General features: G+C 38.1%; 1 protein-coding gene and 1 pseudogene across 4 annotated transcripts in view; both read right to left on the reverse strand.

Moving 5' to 3' along the window:
- FMN1 (formin 1) overlaps positions 1 to 19048 on the reverse strand; it is a 423173-nt gene that overhangs the window by 40962 nt on the left and 363163 nt on the right. The gene's annotated exons all lie outside the window — the stretch shown is intronic.
- The window catches only part of LOC141583663 (microtubule-associated protein 1 light chain 3 beta pseudogene), a 49552-nt pseudogene continuing 30504 nt past the window's right edge, over positions 1 to 19048 (reverse strand).

The raw sequence follows: 19048 nt of genomic DNA on the forward strand, positions 1-19048 counted from the left end.
AAGAGAAATGATGATTAAAAATAGTTTCTTCTATCGTCTCCTTTGTGTAATCTTACAGCTTCAATTACAAGCATTCATTACCATGGCAGGTCTGAATTCAGGGGTGGGCAGCCTCTAGCACATGTCCTGGCAATAGCACTCAATTGGCTATATCTGCCACCACTGCTTTCTAGATAACAGACATAGCTAACAGTGACCAAATAATTGATTTCTCTGGGATACTTTTGAGAGTGATATTACACCTGGACAAAGACAAAATTAGGGTAATCTTGGGCAGATCGGGACATGTGGTCACTCTTGCATGTACCATCATGTTTCCCCTTGCTCTAAACATAATAAATCCAGTAGCATTTGCAGCAGCTCTGTTGAGAGTCATGGGAATCTTGTGCATACTGCCTCCACACTCACAGGCCCCTTTGGTAGTCTAAGGAAGCGTATGGACTCTTTTGTCAGAATAATGTTTTCATAAGGTGACTAAAAAAAATCAATGATACTGAGATACAATTCTGAATCCACAAGTCAAGAACCTAAGTTCTTTCTATAGGATTATCAAGAGGTTTCATTTTGGGGTGTTTCTTTTACATTTCCTTCTCTACAATCGGATACATGATTGTATATGAAAATACCACTCTAACACTTGAAAAATAACCAGAAAGAGGAAAAATCATAATGTGTAAGCTACATAAGCCTTAAAATTCCTTTAATTTAGGGCTACAATGATGTAAAATGAATAAAAAAAAGAATCTCATATCTAGGATCTATGCTGTGATACTTCATGAAAGGTAGTAAGGGATTTTGAAACATCACCATTTTATTAAACCTAGTTCTACCATCTGTTTGACTGTGGGCAAGTTATTTAAGACCAAATGCTTCATTATTGCCTCATCTGTTCCATGAGAATAGCCATAGTGACCATTATCATATACCTGCTATAAAGATTTATGCAGATAATACATGCAGAGGGCTTAGCACACAATGTGTGCTCAATACAGGCCGTGGCAGGTATTACTACATTACCACAATCTTCCTTACTGATTTTAAAATGTGAATTTTATCAAGTGGCTCCCCTGCTCAAAACCTTCCAATGGCTTTTCCTGCCATCACTCTTGACATAATATCTACAGTCTTCACAATGCTCTAGAAGGCCCTGCACTTAAGTCTGCTCCCCAGCTGCTCCATGGCATCACATCCTCTTTCCCACACTCCTTCCTTTCCAGCCTTGCTGGCAGCTGGCTCTGTCTTAAGCACACTGAGCGTGCACATTAGAGGATTTTTGCACATGCTGTTCCTCCTCTCTGGAATGCCCTGACCACAATCTGCACGACTGGGCTCCCTGACTGCACTGAAGTCTCAGATGAAGTATCTCCTTCTCCAGCTTCCCTAAATAAAATACCATCCCTTGCCACTCAGTATCTTCCTACTAACCCTCCATACACCTGTCTTCCTTCCAGAGCCTTCCCACAGCCTCTATCTACCTAACAGACTATTCCTTTCCTCATCTGTTTATCATGCAACAACTGAATGTAAGCTCCAGGAGGGCAGCAGCTTCATCTGGCTTGCTTTCTGCTGTAGCCTTACTGTAGAAAAGTGGCTATATATGTTAAAGCAAGTATTTTAGCTTAAAAACGCATATACTGGATAAAGCTCACTTAAAAAGAGATATACTAGCTTTCCTGAAAAAAACTTTAAGAACATGAACATAACCTAAAGAAGATTGAGAGGCTAAAGTTGTATACCATTATCTCTAAATGTAGTATATTTCAACTAATAAAAATTACTATGTTTTGTAGTAAAATGATTCAGTTTTCCTAAGTGTGTCATTTTAGGCAGAGTGAAGCCACGGCAAGGGCCATCTTGTGCTGCGTTACATCCCCCCCATACTCTTGGCAGGAATTCTGTGAATTAGTCTGGTATTTAGGTAATCAGATACTGAGAAGTGACCTGTGTCTCCCCTAGGTTATCAAGTTCCCCCAAACGTGAAACAAACGAGTGATTTGTTCTTTCCCGGTGATTTTTAAGTTATGGGCATTGCCAAACAGGAGGAAAAATTCCTCTGAGGCCTGAGTGATCTTCTTGGACCAGCTCTGCGCTCTCACAGATGGTTTTCTAACTGCCTACTTCCAGGCTGTGCTAAGCAGACTGTGGCCAAGCCATAAACGTATATGAACTTAGTGACAAGAAATACCCTATTCAAACTGAATTGAGCATCAGATTAAGATTTTGCAGTACCTCTGTGAATATGGTTATTTGGAAAAACAGATTCCAAATGTAAAAAGAGGTATTAGTAAAGGGCAATGCACACTGCAGAAACTCTAAGGGTTTAGGGAAAAGAGCCTTCAAGAAAACGAGAAGAAATGAGAGATCTAAATTTTGCCCAATTTTGCCCATGTACAGATAAAGACATCTACCCTTTTGGTGTGACTTGGAAGCTCTAACAGCCTAAAATATTTCTCCTACCTCACTGTATAAAATTTTAAATCACGACACTATACATTTTAAGTCTTCAAAATGCTCCAAGCACAACACAAATACATTACCTGGAAGAACCATGTGTAAAGATTGGAGTCACAAACTCAAATTCTAATTCCATCAACAAATACGGTAATTGTGGGCCAAGCATAAGAATCCCAGTGTTGTAACATTCTATTTCTAGTCTTTCAATATGGGAAATGATAGCCTTCAAGTGGGGGAAGAAAATAGGAAATTGTAGGAAAATGGGAAGGCTGTGCCCCATTTAGGAGAGGAGAGGCATTTGCATTGTTACTAGAACTAGAACTAGTTTTTTAGATAAACTAGAAAGAAGTTTTTAAATGAATGTTCCCAATTTAAAAGTTGTCAAACAATATGACAAAGGGAACAGTCCTGCTGGCCATGTGTAGGTCTGCAACCTCTGATTTCAGCCTGTAGTAGCTGCTGACGTAATGACATAAGAGGGTTTATTCCCACCTCCATGTGCTAGACAATATTCCAGGTGCTTTGGAACCACCAGTGAAGAAAGCAAACAAAGGTCCCCCCAGAACTTTTGTTCCAGTTGGGGAAGACAAATGATTAAATTTAAGAGAATAAGAATCAGTGTAAGTAATTTTTGGTAAGTGGTCACAACAACAAAACCCCCCAAAAAAACCCTCCAGAGCACAGATGGAGGCCTATAGATGGAGGCCCATGAGTTACTGAATTAGGCATGCCAGGGCAGCCACAGCATGACCCACTGGGACTCAGCACAAAAAGGGGAAAGACAAGATTTAAATTGAAGATGACAAGTCTTAGATGAAAACTGTCCTTTGACTAGGAGTGACTCAAATCTATATGCAAAATTTACATAGTCTTTAATTCTACAAAGCCACATAAATAGTATTTAGATGCTTCGTTTTTCTTTGAGACAAGGTCTCACTTTGTCACCCAGACTCAAGTGCAAAGGCATGATCACAGCTGACTGCAGCCTCAAACTCCTAGGATCAAGTAATCCTCCCACCTCAGCCTCCTGAGTAGCTGAGACTACAGGTGTGTATCACTGTGCTTGGCTAATTTTTTTTATAGCAAAACATGTATGTATATCTATACACACACATATATGTAAAGACATATATATAGGCTAGTCTACCTGTATAGCAAGACATACATATGTGTGTGTGTGTATGTGCACGTGTGTGCTAGTCTCGAACTCCTTGGCTCAGGCAATTCTCCACTTTGGCCTCCCGAAGTGCTAGGATTACAGGTGTGAGCCACCATACCTGCCCATTTTGGGATTTAAATTGCGGCTCTACTAGTGTGAGGTGAGGCAAGGGTAAGCTTCTTAGGAGACAGATGAATTTGGAGGGATTGTCAGACTCAGTATGGGAGAGGCAGGGAAATAAAAGGCATCTCTCAATTTGCTGTTCTTTCCTCTATTGTCTTGAAAAAATTTTTTTTCTTGTTTTCCTCCTCTTATGTATAAGAAGCTCTCATTGTCTGCAATGAGTTAAATATAATTATTTTCCAACTCATAGGAATAAAATGTACCTGCTTAGAATAGTGATAGTCTTACAGTTTTCAAGATAATAAAAGCAATAAGGAAAATAAGTCAGAAATCTGCCTCCCAAATACTTGGTCAAGGTGACTTGTATGCTGTAATGATGACAAATCTTGGAAATACTTGGAGAAAGCTGAGAGGTAAGTTTCCTTGGTGACACACTTACAACATAGTACAATTTTATGTCCTTGGCAGACTGTAGTTTTTCTTAAATTTTCTCCTTGAATAACATTTATTTTTCATAATTCTATGTCACAGAGGAACTAACATGGCTTCCTTAGAAGGTGTTTTTTTAAGAGACATTGATTTGAATTTTATTTAATATAGTCTTGAATGACAAAAGACTGCTAGCTTTTGTGCAAATCTTTAATGTCTTGAAATTTTGTTTTCTGGTTCATTTGATGACAATTATTAGTTATGAAATTTCTCCACAAGAACAGTTCTGAAGTTCATAGTACCATAGCCTACCAAGTGAAGTAGAAATGGCTCTTTGCGTTTCTTGGGCCCATAACCATGGAAGCAAATCGGGAGTCATGATACCTAAATGCCGAGCTGTAAGTCCAGCTGTGTCACTGAATCTCATGAACAAGTCAGTGTCCTGTGTTTGAGTTTCCTGCCCTGTCAAATGGGGATATGATACCTACCTTGCACATAACTGTGAGGGTTACATGAAGTGGGTGTGTGAAAGTGCTAGGTTGAATCAGTCTTTGCAGTCAGGTCTTTGACAGTTAAACTTCATGTTGAGGCTGCTGGAGGTTCAAGCCTCCAGTGGGTTGGCTGTTGAGCCAAAGTTAAACAAAGTGGAAAGAAATTGGGTTTTGTATCAAGTGGACCTGGGTTGAATTTCTGCTCTGGGTGATCTTGAGAAAATCACTGAACTCCACTGAGCCTTATCCACATAAAAATGGGAATAATAGGATCTACCTTGCAAAGTGCTTGTGACTGAGATATACTGAATGTGTGACATTAATCTAGTGACTAATATATGGTGAGCATTCAAAATGGCAGCCGTTTATTGATTGGCTACAAGCACTTTTAGTTAGAGGCAAATGCTAGTAGTCACTAGTCTAGCTTTCTGACTTTAGAATGGTGATTACAAAATTTCACACAAAATGCTTTCTTTAGAAGGTTCATAACCGCTTTCAGTAAACAAGAATTTTGCCTGTTAACATTTTATGCCCAAACCTTTTTTTTTTTTTTTTTATTTCACACACTGAGCTGATGTCCTTAGCATGGGCTGTAAAAGGCTTTTCTACAAAAGGGTGGTTTCCTACTTCTGACCTAAAGTCATTTTATTTGCTGTTTCAACTCTTCTTCCTCAGGAGAAAAAGAGATATTTATAATTTCACAAATAACTAGGGGTCCTGGGGATGGGTGTGAGGGGAGAGGTACTTATGATTATTCTCACCTGTTTTTTCCCCTTAATTATCATTGAGTTCTGTGATCTTTGAGCTGATTAACTGGATCACTGCCCTAGTCCCCCCCAAAAAACATGAGATAGAAGTCTGTTTTTAAGACGTAAATTTTCCGAGAGCCAAGGTTTCTTCCTTGACCTTTAGGCTCTGTATCAGGCGTCCCCAAACTGCGGCCCCCTGAGGCCATTTATCCCTGCCCACCCCTGGCCGCACTTCAGGAAGGGGCACCTCTTTCATTGGTGGTCAGTGAGAGGAGCACAGTATGTGATGGCCCTCCAACGGTCTGAGGGACAGTGAACTGGCCCCTTGTGTAAAAAGTTTGGGGACGCCTGCTCTATATGGTGACATGTTACAGGTTCCCCTCGTTGCACAGTAAATTCACTTCTCTTCATTGCCACCATAACTGCCATCTTAAAAGGCAAACTATGCCCACATAAGTGAATTATGCTCCCTTTCTGCTTCGTGTTCTCACTGGTTCCTCCTCTGAAGACACAGTGCATTTGCAGTTCGCCGTGAGCCCTTCACACCTGCCTCCTGCAGTCAGCACAGCTGCGTCCCCAGCGCTCCAGCTGGGTGGGACTCGTGGCTGTTCTCTGGATTGTTTGTTCTACGGTGATTTTATGTTCGGGCACTCCGCTCCTTCTGTTTCTCATGCCTTCTCTTCCTTGCCTTTCTCCCTTCTCCTACACTTCTGTTTGAATGTCTTGTCTTTTTTCGAAAACCAAGCTTAGAAATCTCCACCTCTCCCCCATAAAGTGGTGAGCCTTTCTTTCTGTGGAGCTCCAACCACACTTGCTCCACACAACTCCTTATCACAGCAAACAATGCTATCTCAAGATCACCGGCTTGCAGCTGGCTTTTCCCACTGGACTCTCTGCTCCTTCAGAGTTGGAAATAAAATGTTTCAGAGCCTTTCTCTCAACTATCAGCTAGTAGGCATTCGTGGACTTAATTTTTTTTTTCTTCTTTTGAGACAGGGTCTTGTTCCGCCACTCAGGCTGCAATGCAGTGGCGCAGTCTCGGCTCACTGCAACCTCCATCTTCCGGGTTAATGTGATTGTCCAGCCTCAGCCTCCTGAGTAGCTGGAATTACAGGTGTGCAATTTTTGTATCTAGAGTAGAGATGGGGTTTCACCATGTTGGCCAGGCTGGTCTTGAACTCCTTACCTTGAGTTAGCTGCCTGGCTCAGCCTCCCAAAATGCTGGGATTACAGACATGAGCCCCTCTGCCCGGCTTCGTGTACTTACTTGACAAATAGAAAAGTAGACAACAGAAGAACCCATGTTAGCAGAACACAGTCCCTACTCATTATGTGCCCATTTTTTGGCACAGCAATTTTTAATCGTCCATTTTTTGTTTGCAACAAAATAGTAAAAAGTGGAAAAAGCAAGAGAATACTAAGACGATCTTATATCCTGTTTTTTAGATTGATCCACTAACACAGGCACAAATAACACACTATAGGGAGGCACAAAAGCATTAACCTCGAGTTTCATCTGTATCAGATTGAGTCTTTAATATACACTATTTTCCAGAGTTAACTTTGAAAAAGAAAGTTTTTATAAATGGTATTTCCATAAAATATTCAGACCAAAAACATTCACCGCTTAAATGTCCCCAAATATTCTAAGTTTTTCTTCTCAACAGCGTGGCATTCATACAATGAGAGTGGCTGAAGGAGGGGGCCACTCTTCAAAGAAAGTGGGGCTTTTATGCCAAACACAATTAAGTCCTATTTATGGATGCCCATCTGGGAGGCAGTAAATTGTGAAATGAGGGGAAGGGATGAATATCTTCCTAGTATTCTTTACACAGTCTATTATACTTTAATATACCATGGTTTATGGACCTGACATGGTTGGTATAAACCAACAGGATGCACAGTAAAGAAGTTGTTTTTACTATAGCTCTACAAATAGAGGAGCTGGGTGATGCTAATAAGGAAACAAAGGGACTGCGCTCTGCTTCACGTGGGATCCATCTGACATGAGTGTGTTTTCCATTTCTTAGAAAATCCCCCTGTTGTGCACTTTCCAGGAGAAACAAATGCTTTACACCAACAGAGGCACAGCACACTGACATTGGAAAGGGATGGCCTTTTAGCATTTCAGAGAAGAAAAATACAGATATTTGGAACCACTGAGTGATGCAGAGCTCTTACCCTTATATTTTTCCTCCTGGTACGCTTGCCTATGGAGGACGATACTGTGTCTGGTCTTCCTAAGTTAGTAGTTTTCCTGGTTTTGCATAAATTAGAAGAATGATCATTTCTGGTCTGTCCGAGCTTACATGTGCAAGTGTCTAAGCTGGATGGTAAAGCTGAAGAGCAGGGGGCCATTTGTGAGATTTTCTATATAAAGTGGTATGAGGTTGTATAAAGCCATGATGCCAAGGTTCCCAGTGTAGGGTGTAAGATTTCCAGGTCGCTTGCCTAAGGCTAAAGTGGACTAGGAAACTAGGCTTTGGGTAAAAGCATCAAGTAAAGGACATTGTATCACTAGACTCTGAAGAGGTCTTTAGAGTCCTAACATTTAAAAAATCCAGATAAAAGGATTCTTCAAATAGTGGTCTAGTCTACCTACCCAGGCTGACGTTCTAGCCTAGATCCTCTAGTATTTTCCATCATTTTATTTTTACTTATTTTTGAAATGGAGTCTCGCTCTCTTGCCCAGGCTAGATGGAATACAGTGGCATGATCTGGGCTCACTGCAACCTCTGCCTCTTGAGTTTAAGCCATTTTCCTGCCTCAGCCTTCCAGGCAGCTGGGATTATTAGCTACCATGCCCGGCTAATTTTTGTGTAGTTTGGTAGAGTCAGTGTTTGGCCATGTTGGCCAGGCTGGTCTCAAACTCCTAACCTCAAGTGATCAACCCGCCTTGGCCTCTCAAAGTGCTGTGATTACAGGTATGAGCCACCACCCTGGCCTTTTTCACCATTTTAATCTACCATTTCCAGTTGCCCCTTAAGTGAATGAGTATTTTATGGATGTCAAAAACTAACAAAATGGCATTGCCTAACTTGGGCACGTGGGGCTGTTCTCAGCTGTGGTCCTTTGAACTGCAGAACACAGAAAAGGATTTGAGCAGCTATTTTCTCAATTTCCCCATATGCACATCACTGGTAACATTCTAAATGTCCAGGACAATGCCAACCCACTACACATAATGGTGGAGTTAGGGCAGTATGACTTAATTCCCTTACAAATAGTTGAAAATGCCTGAGGCAATCAAACTTATAAGTCACTTAAAACATTAAGTCATTTACACTTTCAGACAGGTTGAGCATCCCTTATCTGAAATGCTTGAGGCCAGAATTGTTTCAATTTTTGTCCGTAACATTTTGGGATACTCGCGTATACAAAATGTAATATATTGGGGATTGGACCCAAGTCTAAACAAAAAATTGACTTATGTTTCATATATACTTCATACATACTGCTTGAGGGTAATTTTATTCCCTTGAGGTCACTGAAAAAAACTGTTGTGCTTTTTGGCCGAGACTTGTCACATAAAGTCAAGTGACGAGTCTTACTAAAATGCAGGTGCACAACAGGTTATTCAGTGTCATGTCAGTGCTCAAAATGTTTCAGATTTTGGAGCATTTTGGATTTTCAGATTAGAGAAGCTCAACCTGTACTTCTAAATCTACATGTGATGTTATTCATAAAGTATCTTACTGGTATAACAACATGAATTATGAAGTGCTATACAAATAATCCTGTTCGTATACAATAAAAAGGGTCGGACCTTCTACAGTACGTTAGAAGTATTTCAGGTGCCTTGTATTCATTTATATTCTGATGACTGTAATAATTTGTATGGGTGATAGGTACAGTTTCAGAGATCACAATATACAGTTAGTACTCTGGATCCATGGGTTCCACATTCATGGATTCTACCAACTGCAGTTGGAAAATATTTGGCTAAAAAATGGATGGTTGTCTGTACTGAACATATACATGCTTTTTATCCTTGTCATTATTCTGTAAACAACACAGTCTAACAACTAGTTACACAGCATTTACATTATATTAGGTATCATTTAAGTAATCTAGAGATGATTTAAAGAATGAGTGTAGGTTATAGCAATCACTACAACATTTTATAAGTGAGACTTCAGCATCTGTAGAGTTGGGTATCCACAAGAGTCCTGGAGCCAATCCTCCACGGATACTGAGGGATGACTATAACCTCAAACACTTCAGCACATTTTATCAAGTCTCAGTTCTAGGAGGTAATCAGACACAAGTAGAATTGGGATCTATATGAAGTATATTTACCCACACTTTTTCACAAGTAAACTCACTTTTTGTTTCAATATATTTTCATTAGAGATGAGATGTTTCACCCTGGGTTAGTCTTTGAACCATTTGCAATACTGACAAAACACTTAGCCTTCAGACTTCATGAAGAACTCTGCTCATTCTTCTTAAAGGCAATCATTTAATTGGTGGCTAATATTCTACCTTTTTTCCTCTGCTTCTGTGTATTTCAGTGAATTCCTTCAATGGTGTAGAACTACCTATACACAGAAATGTCTTGGCTTCGAGTGATACAGATGCAATACTTGAGAAAGTTGATAAGACTGTAGAACCTTAACCTTGCTATAACCTACCCCAACTGTTTAACCTCAATGTGGAGAAAACAGATTCTCCAGAATTCCTAAACACTAAGGTGGTATCTCAGAGTTGCACTGTACTACACATCTTCCACAGGAATATATACATCAGAGAGAAAGTTCCAAGATGGAATTTCAGCTTTCACTCTAAATTTCCTGACTCTTCATGCTTTAAAACAGACCATGGGGGTAAAATTTTAGAATGATCCAATGAGAGACTCATTAACATTAATGGGAGTCAGGTGGCTGCATTCTCAAACGGGGTCTGAAATTCTCCATATTATAGCATCTTCTAGGCCCATATAGACCTTTAACTCAGTAGCATTAATAGAAGTGACATGTTTTTGTAAAATGCTTTTCCTTAGTTACTTTTTGCAGATACTTCTAAACAAGCATATTTCTCCCTTAAGTGAAAATTATATTTTGTAATTATACATAAATGTTTCCTTGTAATTAAAGGAAATAATTATACATAAATCCTGTTTCCTTGTAATGTCTACCTGGTCTCCCAGCCATCTCATTTCCAATGGGAAGGGTCAGACTTCTATAACACTTGAAGTATTTCAGTTGTCATGTAGGGACACTAAACTCTATAGCCTCATCATTCGGACAGCAGACACCATTTAAGAAATATTGGGAATTGCAAATAAACTAAAGGCTTCCTGCATTTTGTTTCATCAAGAACCTTGGTGAAATTTCAAAAGCAATGGGTTTACAATCACAGGGCTCTGGATAACCATTTGGTGATAAATCACAGGTATATTAATTTGGAAAAAGGTCATCTTTCTCAAACAACTCTGCCTTACCTTAACGTAAGTACTTGTCTGAAGGTGTATAATTTCTGAAAGGCATGGACTATGGCCTTTTTCTTTTAAACTTTGTATTAAAATGCTTAGCACTTGAGACTATAAAGCTAGTGTTTATAAACTAGTAACTTGTTGCTCTATTAATTGGTGAGAATGTCCACAAAAGTTTGAATTTGTAGCAGGTTCAGTTCATGAGCAAAGTGGTAACAGGCTGCATGCTTATTCTTCTTCCTTCTTTAAAGCAGTGTTCTTCAAAAGCAGTTAACTTTTATTTTTTATCTCATCACATTTTAGTACTAGAAATTCAGCAAATCTAAAGACAGAGAAAGCACCTCCTGTTAATTTTTAAATGAAGAAAAGTTCAACTGGCTTCTTTGGGATTCCCATAAGTGTCTCTGATGATTATAATATTTAGGGCCAATACTTGATTCTTCAGACCTTAACTTGTTCATATGTATGTTGGATAAAATGAAACCTTACATTTGAAAACTTTGGAGCTATATGAAACTTAAGATATATTACCTCTTATAACCCCCCAATGCTATAGTTTAAAAATGAGCTAAGTTATATAATAAGAGATTGAATAGATAGTGGATTTTCCAGTAACAAAATCATGTACTGGATTGTGTCCCCTTCCCCTCACCAGCCATAGCTAATAAGATCCAAGGACAGTCAATCAAATGCTTATAGAGGAGTCTAATGCAAGGGCCTATGATAGTCAGATTGGTGGAGGCAATGATGATGATGAACATTCACTGAGTACTCACAGTATGCCAGGTGCTATGCTACAAAATTCTTAGGTTCTACACTGTGGACAGTGGCACAGCTGAAGCTTAAAAGCGCTCCTTTACTTTCTAACTATTGACATTGGGTAAGTTGTTTAATGTGGCTAAGACTCAGTTTTCTCATCTATAAAGTAATGATAGAACCTACATTAGACAGTTACAGTAATTAAAAGAGATGTTTGTACTAGGCACGATGGCTCAAGCCTGTAATCCCAGCACTTCGGGAGGCCGAGGTAGGAGGATCACAAGGTCAAGAGATTGAGACCATCCTGGCCATCACAGTGAAACCCTATCTCTACTAAAATAAAAAAAGCTGGGCATGGTGGTGCATGCCTATAGTCCCAGCTACTCTGGAGGCTGAGGCAGGAGAATTGCTTGGCACTGGGAGGCAGAGGTTACAGTGAGCTGAGATCATGCCACTGCACTCCAGGCTGGCACCTGGCAACAGAGCAGAATTGTCTCAAAAAAAAAAAAAAAAAGTGTGTTAGGTGCTCAGCCATGGTACTCAGCACATGAGTTAAGTAAATATTAATTATGATAATCGCTACCACCATCACTATAATTCTTTGTCATCCAATGACATTTGCTTGTGCAACCTTTCTTGGGTTCCTGTGAAACTTCTCTGGGGAATTTGAGCATCCTGTTTTTCCTTAGTAATACATGTATCCTTGTGGTAATCTCCCAAGGATTAAAGCACACTTCCTAGACCCCCATACCCCCAAACATGCTTGCGAAAAATATCAAAAAAAATGCTATGACAAAATTATAAATAAAAAAGAATATAAAGCAGTAGGTATGATGTGCCTAAAATTACGTCAAAATTTATGTCACAGGAATAGATATATATAAAAAACAAGGTAACATACCAAATCTTACGGTTGCTATTTCTGCCTCTTTGGTTAAAAGGATTTTTGTTTATCATTTGTTTTTGGTTGCTTTTTGAAAAAAGGGGCTTTAATCGGAAAGAGAAACAACCGACGCTGTTTGGAGGCAGCTGCGGAGCACTTTGACCACTTTGAAAGTGAGTGACCTGCCTAAGGTCATACAACCAGTTTTGGACAAAGAAGAACCTGTCCCCTGACTCTAATCTAGTTTTCACTATGTCATACTGTGATTCTTTATGGGTTCCTGCTGAAAAACTATAAAACTGTCATATTATTACAGAGTGGAACAATAGAGAAATAAGTCATAATGAAAAAGCAAACATTGGGATGGGTAAGTTAAATTTTAGTGAACAGTCACCCACATTAAAGTCCTCTATTCACACCTTACACTCACAGACAAAGTGAAATTCTACAATCTCTATAAAGTAATTATACCAGGTATTTTTACCAATTGTTCAGAAATAAATCCAATATTAAGAATGGTTTCAATCACATTATAAAGCGTAAAATTCACATAAGCCATTAGGAATGGTCAGACAGCTTAAGGCAACTTAAGACTAATGGCTTAAGACTGATTTTTAGCTAAAGAAAAACTAAGAAGAAAGAAGCCATACCTATACATGATTTACAATATACAGCATCATACCTTGACAAAGGAAATTTCTTAATTCTTCTAGATCTATTTACACTAAACCTCTGACATCTGTGTAGCTTAACACATTTGTTAAATAGTTCAAGCTCTCCATCTGGAAAAATAATTGTTCAAATGTTTAGTCACAAAAATGAATAGACTACCAAAACACTTTTTAAGTAATCATGAAATAGCCTTTGCTATCCTTAAACCAATCTTCTTTTGAAACCCTGGCAAAGGCTAAATGTACTTAGGAAAACTGAATTTACAGGGCCATAGAAACTGACAAAGTCTAACTTCCCCAATATTGGCTGTTGCTTGCAACATTAAATTATGTTTTAACCCATTTTTCTTTCACTTGGTCAAGGATTGTCATAGCTGGGGGGTTTAAAACTGGTCCACTAGACACAGGTCCCAAGAATTACCATGACAACCTCAAGAGCTGATGTTACCAAGTATCTGGAGGTGATGAAGGTCATAATCTGTCTCTTGGGTGACACTTCTAGAAAAAATGCTGAGAGAACTGGGATTCCCAAAGAAGATGCTGCAGAGGAGATTTTCCATGTTAAAGCACATTTGATCTGTTCCACCAACAGAAGATAAGCAGAGGAACCATTAGCACAAGTGATCATTGTCAGAGCCAGTAAAAGGAAACAAAAAAATGAGGCTTGGTTTTTAGTGACCACACTGCTTTTTAGGTCCAGGTGAAAATGCTGAGAGTGAATTGAACAGAATTCCTTGTGGACTCCTCCAGAATCACCTTTCAATAATAACTGTTATCCTTAGAGAAAAGCTGTTGTTAAAGAAAAATCTGTACAAACACTGAATAAACACATTGATAGGGTAGCAATTTAACAACACATTCAATAAGAATGAATGTTACAGTTGGTCACTTTTCCCCTGCTTTTTAATAAACCTTTGTATTTTCCCCAGCTTTTACAAGTAATCCTCATTGTAGAACATTTGGACATTGGAGAAAGATGTAAATAAGAAAATAAAAATTGTGCTAAGACTTTCTTGAATGGCACTACTAATACGTTGATTCATTTCATAAAAGTATATATTTATAATCACACTCATTTGTGCTTTGGTATATAGTTGAAATTTACTGAATATAATGTCCTTTCTTGCTTTTTGATTTTACCCCTTGCTTTATATTTAACATAAAAGTGTAGGTATAAGTCAACTTTTAAATGACTACTTTTATAATGAATTTATATTTAAATCTATAATTATTAAAAACAGTTTAAAATTAGGCTTTTTTTCAAAGTGAGTATGGAACTTATTCAAACAAAACATTTTCTAGAAACTCATAGCATTTCAAAATAATTTTTTGACAGTACTTCCTAAATGAGATCTTATAGAAACGTTTATGAAGGATTATTAAAACATTACCAAATAGAATTAAGGCAGATTTCCATCTTTTGATTTAACTTGGTTATAATCTATTGCTTCACTCTTTAGTCCTATTTTTGTGCCTTAGAGAAATGCTTTACATGGCTATGAGTGCCTTTTAAAATAGTGTAATACTGCAAAGTAAGTTGAGATTTCCTTATCCTGCGCTTAAACCTAGTATGTAATACTTACTCTGTATTTGAAAAATACAGTATAAAGAAAATACTCTTAATGCAAAAAATATTGAGGATCAGTATATTCTTGGAAGCAAATATGAAGAAGCCTCTGAGTATATGACAAGCCACACACACAGGCACATGTTCAGTAGGAAACAGATTTCCCTCGAAATCTGAGAGGGTGAAATGTTCAAATATTAGGTAAATTGGAGAAGTGCCACCATCTCCTGCAAGCAGGAGCCTGAAGCTAATTGTACAAGTGCCATGAAGCTGATTTTGGAAAGGGAAAAAAAAATTTCATGAAACCAGAGGCTTGAAATGTTTTACTGGAGAAAAACCATAGCATTACCTCCTCCTGTGGGATGATAACAATGATTTATGAAGCTGAAGTCATTTCTTTCGATGCACTTCAGGGAGATTGGTTTCACATGATCTGGAAGGCAGGCAAGGCAAGCTGAAGAAGAGCCCCACATGTTCAAATGAGGCTTAGCTCTGCCTCTTCAAGCGAATTCCAGAGCTCCAAGGAGGGGGAGGAAAACCTATTGCTTTCTGATCCATGCAACTCCCTTCCCCCAACCAACAAGCTCATTAGGTGGACACACGGCTCTCTTATTTTCCCTCTCCTTTTAAAAAGTATTACTACTTCTACTGTGTGGGAGTAGAAGCTTGTTGTAAATGCACAGCAGGATAGTAGCAAAGCCAAGATTAATTCCCCATGGATTTATATGGGTCGTTCTCACCCACGATGACTTGTACCATTTCAAAGGTGCTTATGCTGCTGTTTTTATGGCTGGTCACTAACTTTATTCTGGCATATGGTGGTTGGCGCCATGACATGGAGTGAACATTTTATACCTGAATTAAAGTGGATATTTGACAGTTTCTGTCAGAAAGTTCAGAGCAAAGAATTTGTGGGACAAGATTTATTGCATATTTTATATGGGACACATCTGTTTCTTTGCTAGCTTTGTTCCTTGCCTTAAAAAAATTTAAAGAAGTTTCCTAAAGAAATATAATGACTGATAGAAAAAAAAATTCCAAAGCAGAAGAAATACATGGTCAAAAGTTGGGCATTTAGGACCTAACTTGGAAAAAAAAAAATTCTCATTTTGACGAGGAAAAATGACTCATAGTCATGTACAAAAGCTCAGTGAAACAATGCTGTTATTATTGGGAATTATTTTATGGTTTAATGCCATTTATATAATGAAATTAAAAATATAAATGCATTACCTACTATTTTCTGCATAATCGAAAGAGAACTGGAGAAAATAATCTGCCTTTGATGTACTTTTTAAGACTTAGAACATCTGAAACGGTGGACTGAATTATAAGTCCAACTACATCAGTGTTAAACAGAATAATTACAGATATTAAAACATTTAAAATTGATATGCCTAAAGATAAACGCAGACAACTTACAGCCAAAGCCATCAATACAACGTGAAGGGCATGTATAAACTTCTCATCTAAAAACTCTATTTTAAGAAGTGAACTAAGAGATTCATGATTACATAAACCGTGGGCCCAAACTGAAACTTTGCATTAACAGGGTACTTTTTCTTTTCACTGCAGAGAGAGGCTTTAATTCGAACTATTGTAAAACTGAAAATAAATCTTCTACTCTTAAATATTGGAAAATTAATCATTAAGTAATTTAGGTAATATACATTCTCCTTATAAAAATATGAAACATTACAGAGAAAGTACCCTTGATAGCCCTCGGCATCACATCCTCTGTCTTCCCCAACACACAAATACAGAGCTATCTTCCACAACTCAACTACTGTTATTTTGGGATTTATCCTTCCAGAACTTCTAAGTGTCCCTGTGCAAACATGCAAGGTTTAAGACATACATAAAGAGGTAGATTTGTTAGCATATCAGGTAGACTCGGGTAGACTGTCAAATATTCCTCCATAATGATAGTATAATTTAATAGGACTAGGGACTGATAATTGTCGTCAAACTTTTAAAATTTTGCAAATCATAGAGCTTTTGGTACAAACCCTTGGTTAAATATTTTGCAAATATATTTTCCCATGCTTTTGCTTGCCTATTAACTTGGTTTACGATGTTTATCATATTAAAATTTAAATCTGAAAAAGTCACATTCATAAATATTCTCTTCATGTCTTTTGCTTCTTAAATCAATTGCAAGAAGATCCTTTTTACTCCCAAGGTCATAAGAAGGTCTTCTATTTTCTTACAATACTGTTTATATTTTTAGTTTTGCTTTTGTCCTTTTACATGTAGATTAATTGAAATTGGGTGAGGCAGCTTTTTTTGTTGCTGTTGGAGATTGATAAACAGTGTTCAAATACCATAGATTTTCTAAGAGATAATCAGAGTATCCAACTAGTGGCAGATTGTCTTGTCCTCTCGGTTTTAAATGAGTCATTTCTTTTTCCTTTCAGCTGCCCTGGGTAAAGCTGGTCCATTTGTGTTTGATTATGAATAAATTTGGATTAATCCTCATTTTATTATGTGCTTTTCTTCACCAAGCTTGCTGGCTGTTTACTTTTCACCTTTTCCTAATTGATTCACCAAACTGTCTTTGCTTCATTTTTCCTTTAATGGTCTGAATATGATAAATTCTTTTTGACTAGTAAATACTTAAATCTTAACACCTATTACACCTGTGATTTTATCTATCCCTAATGATCTCTCAATACCCTAACCTGGAACAATATAAGGCAGGCTGGCTTTTCCTTTCATCCTCCTCCTAAATTCTATGGTCAAATCCAATGCCTCATCCTCTTCTGATCATCTGCAATTTTATTTTCAAATGTTCAAATACAAATACTTCATATTTTATTAATAATGCCTTAATCATTATGGTAAACATTTCTTTGCTCATTATACCTTTTGCTACTCCACTTCTTCCTAGATTTGTTTTCAACTTGGAGAAGTACAACTTCAAGAGATCTATGAGATGCCTCTAATCCCAGCACTTTGGGAGGCCAAGTTGGGTGAATCACCTGAGGTTAGGCGTTCGAGACCAGCCTGGCCAACATGGTGAAACCGTGTCTCTACTAAAAACAAAAAAGTGGCCAGGTGTGGTGGCATGCACCGGTAACTGCAGCTACTCAGGAGGCTGAGGCAGGAGAATCGCTTGAACCCAGAAGGCGGAGGTTGCAGTGAACAGAGATCCCACCACTGCACTCCAGCCTAATGAGAGAAAGAGGCTCTGCCTCAGGGGGAAACAAAAATCAATGGGTAGTAATCTTTCTAGGCCCTGCATTTCTCAAAAGAATTTACTTTTCTCATTTACTTTAATGACAGGTTGGTTAAATTTACAATTCTAGGTTCTGACTTTTCCCCCCTCCAGAATTTTACACTTACTGCTCCATTTTTGTTCTGTATCCAGTGTTGCTGCTGAGAAGTTTGTTGTCTATCTCAGCATTTTTCTAAATCCTTGGTTTCTCAAGGTTCATTACAAAGAATTAAGGGTGTGTATATGTGTGCATTTATTTTTCATTGCCTTTGTTGGCTCTTTCAATAAAAGATGCAAGTCTTATCATTTCTGGGAAGTAATCTTGCATTATTTCTTTCTTACTCTATTTTAAAAAATATTTCATCAACTCAAATTTTAATTTCTATATTCTCCACTGGATTTTTTTTTTATGAAGGTGACTGTATCTTACAGTTCTGAGATTAGAAAACACACGTTCTGAAAATCTGATGTGTCTACAAGCGTGTTTTCTCAGGTGTAAGTTCTCCTGTTTGTTGAGTTTCTTGACTCTCCTCAGTTGCTGATTCTGGATAGTGAACCAGTCTTTATAGTTGAGTCTCAACACTGGGTACAAGAGTGGGACATTATATTGCAGCTATTGTACCTATTTTGGGGAGAGCAGAGGAGGGCAGAATGTTCTACGAGGCAGGGTACTCATTCGTATCCTGAAATACCACTACCTAGCCAAAGCACTGCTTTGTCCCTCCCACGGAAGAGCCCATTCGTGGCCTGTCTGGGAGATGGACAGTTTCTATTGTTACTGCCTACACCAAGGTGTGCCCGAAGAAGTCATCTCTGCAGAATGAGAAAATTCACACAAATGCTGTCATTCCAAAACTGCTTAAATTTTAAAACTCAAAGTTTTAAGTTTCTTCTCCCATAGATTCTATAAGACAGCTCTTGCATGTTTTGAGCATTTTTTAGACTTTAAAACCAAAAAAATGCCAAAATAGCAATTTTACTATTATCTAAATAATGACATGGTGGTATAATCATAGCAATTTTTAAAATACCTATTTTAAAGGCACTATGTGGTAACAAAGCCCCTGAAACCTATTCCAACTCATGTTGGAGATGTAGTCACACCCATGGTC

This window comes from Saimiri boliviensis, chromosome 2, assembly GCF_048565385.1.
Source record: "Saimiri boliviensis isolate mSaiBol1 chromosome 2, mSaiBol1.pri, whole genome shotgun sequence".
Lineage (NCBI taxonomy): Eukaryota > Metazoa > Chordata > Mammalia > Primates > Cebidae > Saimiri > Saimiri boliviensis.